Source organism: Lontra canadensis, unplaced genomic scaffold (genome assembly GCF_010015895.1).
Source record: "Lontra canadensis isolate GAN:19392208 unplaced genomic scaffold, GSC_riverotter_1.0 scaffold16, whole genome shotgun sequence".
NCBI classification, from domain to species: domain Eukaryota; kingdom Metazoa; phylum Chordata; class Mammalia; order Carnivora; family Mustelidae; genus Lontra; species Lontra canadensis.
Genome location: NW_022631010.1, coordinates 6,574,120 through 6,579,251, shown reverse-complemented (window position 1 = coordinate 6,579,251; position 5,132 = coordinate 6,574,120).

Here is a 5,132-nt window from a genome sequence, read left to right as displayed (position 1 = left end):
ATCTCAGGGTCCTGGGACGGAGCCCTGCACCAGGCTCCCTACTCAGGGAGCTTCTGCCTGCTTCTCCCTCTCCCACTCCCTCTGTTTGCTGTCTCTCTCTCAAATAAATAAATAAATAAATAAAATCTTAAAAAAGGAAAGAAGATATGTTTGGAATTCACCAAAATTAAGAACTTCTGCTCGTTGAAAGAATGAAGAAGAAAATCACAGACTGGAAGGAAAGATTTATAACTCACAAAGCTTATCAAGGATTGATATCCAGAATGCCTAAAGATCTCTCAAAACTCCATACTAAGAAAACAACTCAACTTTTTATTTTATTATTATTTTTTTAAGAAAATTGAAATTGCTGCCCTTCCAAATTGTACTGCAGGTCCTCGCTAATATGGTGTGACAGAAAATCAACCGTAGTGATACATGTTCAACGATGAAGTTGATAATGATAGTTTTCAGACTGGGACTGCCTGGCTGGCTCAGTCAGTGGAGCACGTGACTCTTTATCTCCAGGTCTCGAGTTCAAGCCCCCTGTTGGGCTTAGAGTTTACACTCAAAAAACAAACCAAACAACAACCATTGCTTTCAGACTGAAACACTTCTGTCCTAAAACTTCACACAGCTGTTGTTTTACAAGTTAGTATTATTTACAATAATCCATATGTCCTAATTTACATCATTTTTAACAAAGTAAATTTGGGGCATCTTTTCATATCAAAACATTTACCTTTATCACAGTCTTTCTGTTTGGTAGCTTTTGCTATATGAGAAATTTCAAATGTATGAAAAAGTAGACCCAACAGGCAAAAGTCCCTCAGGTCCACCCCCTTCAGGACAATTACCTTCAATAATTATCAACCATGTGGTTGCCTGTTTCACCTTTACCCCACTCTCGCCTCTCACTCCCCCACCCCCGAATTATCTTGATGTCAATCCCTCCTGGCATAACCATTTCATCTGTGAACATTCCAGTGTGGATCTCAAAAGATTTCTTCTTCTTCTTCTCCTTCTTCTTCTTAAAGATTTTTTATTCATTTATTTAACAGAGAGAGAGAGCACAGCAGGGGGAGCAGCAGGCAGAGGGAGAGGGAGAAGTAGGCTTTCCTCTGAGCAGGGAGCCCAGTTTGGGCCTCGATCCCAGGACCCCCAGGGATCACGATATGAGCTGAAGGCAGATGCTTAACAAGTGAGCCATTCAGGCGCCCCTCAAAAAGATTTCTTCTTAAAAATGTGACCACACAGGGGCGCCTGGGTGGCTCAGTGGGTTAAAGCCTCTGCCTTTGGCTCAGGTCATGATCCCAGGGTCCTGGGATCGAGCCCCGCATCAGGCTCTCTGCTCATCAGGGAGCCTGCTTCCTCCACTCTCTCTCTGCCTGCTTCTCTGTGATCTCCATCTGTCAAATAAATAAATAAAATCTTAAAAAAAAAGTGACAAAAATGTGACCACACATAGCAGCATTATTTACAATAGACAAATTTTGGAAGCAGCCCAAATGTCCACATACTAATGAATGGATAAAGAAGATGTGGCGTGTATACACAGAGCAATATTATTCAGCCATAAAAAAAGAATGAAATCTTGCCATTTGCGACAACGTGGATGGAGCTAGAGAGTATAATTCTAAGGGAAATAAATCAGAGAAAGACAAATACCATATGATTTCACTCATTTGTGGAATTTAAGAAACAAAACAAACAAACAAAGGAAACAAAGAGACAAACCCAGAAACAGACTCTTAACCATAGACAACAAACTGATGGTTATCAGAGGGGAGGTGAGTGGGGGATGGGTGAAACAGGTGATGGGGATTAAGGAGAGCACTTGACAGATGAGCCCTGGGTGGTGTATAGAAGTGCTGAGTCACTATTTTGTACAGCTGAAATTCATGTTAACACACTGTTGACTGTTAACTATATTGGAATTAAAATAAATTAATTTTAATACTATAATACTATGTTAAAATTATATATGTGATAATATAATAATACAATAATTAATTAAAAAACTACAACAACAAAACCTGTGACCACAGACTGTTATCACACACACACACAAGCTGCAAACTGAAACTCAACAATGTATTTGTATCATCAAGTATTCAGGGACTATTCAAATTTCCCTAAGTGTTCCATGAGTGCACTCTTTGCAATTCATTGATATCTGAGTCTCTTTTTCTTATGGCACAAGAGAGAATTTTTAGTTTTATTTATTTATTTATTTATTTTAAAATTAACACACTTTTTTTTTTGGAACAGAGAGATAGGGAGAGAGGGAACACAAGCAGGGGAAGTGGCAGAGGGAGAGGGAGAAGCAGGCTCCCCGCTGAGCAGGAAGCTGGAAGCGAGGCTCAATCCCAGGACCCTGGGATCATGACCTGAACCAAAGCAAATGCTTAACAGCTTAACTGACTGAGCCATCTAGGCGTCCCAAAAGAGAATTAAAAAAATTTATTAAAAACATTTTATTTATTTATTTGAGAGAGAGACAGAGGTAGAGAGAGAGTAGGAACAGGGAGGAGAGGGAGAGACAGGCTCCCCCCAAGCAGGGATGCCGACTAAGGGATGGGTCCCAGCACCTTGGGATCATGATCCAAGTGGAAGGCAGATATCTAACTGATTGAATCACCCAGGTACCCCTAAGAATTTTTTGTAAAGGAAGCCCTACTCCCAACATGCAGCTTGAACTCAACACACGACCCCAAGGTCAAGATTCTCATGCTCCATTGACTGAGCCAGCCAGGCGCCCCACAAAAGAGAGTATTGATTCTCGTTGCCCTTCTACATTTTAAAAAATTTTTATTTTCTTATCTTTTTATTTTCCTGAACTTGTTGTAGGGAATGGGTTCCAATCTGTTTTTATTTTATTTGCTCTGCTGTGTTGTGTGCGTGTCACCTAGCATAGGCTTGTTTAGTCACATATTAAAATAATATTACTTTGTATTAAATTACTTTCCTTTTCTCTATCTTACTGCTAAGATTAATTACTTGTTTTTGGAAATCGTATGTAGGTGGGCATATTCTCTAGGAATTTCATTTCCAAGTAGTAGAAGGACAAAGAACAAAGCTACACAAAGTGGGAGCTTGGAACCACCGCCCTGGACAAGCCCCCAAGCACTTGGGAGGTTTGAAGGAGTCATTCAACAAGGACCAAAGGCCGTGGGACTGAGAAAGCAAGAAGAAGGAAGAATGGTAACAAGCTTGCTTCTGTACCTTTCTGGCCACCAGGCCCAGCTTGATGCCACCTCTGGGACATACCCAGGAAAATACATGTCAATCCGACGCTGTGTTTTGTGGCCCGAAAATACTGTTCACCTTTGGATTCTAGGGAAAGAGTGGGACAGTGAAGTGGGTGCCTGAGTGGGTGAGGGGACCCGAATTCTCTCCTAAGGTGGGGACAGCTGGGCTGGCACCCCAAGATGCTCAGGGGAGAGAAAGAGGTGGAAGGGGGAGATCCCAGAGTTCCTGCTAAGGCAGAAGGGGGACATTGCAGCTTGGAAAAGCACACATCTGTCACTCTGTAGTATTTATTCAAATGAATAAATAAAAATATTTATTTTTTATCTTTTTATTATTTTAAAGATTTTATTTATTTGTCAGAGAGAGAGAGTGAGCACAAGCAGGGGGAACAGCAGGCAGAGGGAGAAGCAGGCTTCCCACTGAGCAAGGAGCCCAATGTGGGCCTTGATCCCAGGATCCTGAGCCAAAGTCAGACACTTAACTGACTGAGCCACCAAAGCACCCCTAAATAAAAATCTTAAAAAAAAAAAGAACCTCAGTCTATATAGTGAGATATTACTCAGCCACGAAAAAGGGTGGGTGAAAGCTTGCCATTTGTGACAACACAGATGGACCTAGAGGGTGTTAAGCTAAATGAAATAAGTCAGACAGAAAAAGACAAACACCATATGGTTTCACTAGTATGTGAAATCTAAGAACAAATCAATAAATTCAAAGCAAAAAAAAAAAAAAAAGCAAAGGAAAAAAAAGAAAGAACTGTAGTCCAGGTTGCTATAGGCCACATGGGTTTTCAAAAGCCTCATCTCAGGGACTTCTGGCTGGCTCAGTCCCTGGAGCATGAGACTCTTGATTTCGGGTTCATGAGTTCAAGCTCCACATTGGATATATGAATTACTTTAGAAGAATGAAATGATAAGCATTAAAAAAAAAAAAAAACCAAAACTCCAAAAGCCTCATCTCTATTCTCTCCATACATTTCAGCAGTATGATATTTTTTTCTTTTTTCAAAACTTTCATTTGTATATTATATACATATAAAAAGTCAAATCACGAGCATGCTGGGTTATATTTTCCATAAATGAACACTCCTGTCTCACCAGCTGGCAGGCCAGGAAACAGGATATGACCACACCCCTGAGCTGCCCTTGGACCCCCTTCAGTCACCACCCCACTCAAGACTTCTTAGCACCATAGCTTAGTTTTCCCTGTTTTGGTAATTTATTTAAAGAAAATCTTACAGTCCTCTTCAGCACATCTTTTCTCTCTCCACATACTGCCACGGGGCAGTGCTCTGCGGCCTCCAGTGTGAGAGAAGGCCATGGAAATTATCTTTTTTCTCATACGAGAGTGATCTGCTGTTTTACTAGGCGTGGGAGTGTGGTCTGCACCTTCTGAAATTTCTTGCCCAGTAGCATGGGTAAGTGAAGGGCAGCATGCTTTGTGGTCATTTCTGTGGCGGTGGGCTCTCCGGAACTCCTGTCCTGCAGGGTCCCGAGCCTTGCCCAGTTCCTCCACTGCAGAGGAAGGAGCTGGCCACAGCTGGGTGCACCGCGGCCTGGCACCACTGAGTCCCACCGACCTCCTGTGGCCTGGAGTCCAGCTCCTTGGAAACCCGATGGCCCTTCAGCCTCCGGAGCCCCAAACCCAGCCCTCGGTGGGGCTCAAGCCTCCTTTCAAATGTAGGGAAGTCATTCACCCGACCCTGGGCTCCTTCCTCTTCCTCTGGTTTCTTGTCCGGCCCAACCCGCCCTATCCTTTCCGTTCTTTGAAAGTTCCTCTTAATCCACCTGCTGTAGATTCCCAGCTCTGTTTGGAGCAGGAAGCTGGGGTCTATTACCCTCTCCCTCGAAGCCGGTCCTGCTGTCCCCCCTCCCTCCCCCCCCCCCCCCCCCCCCCCCCCC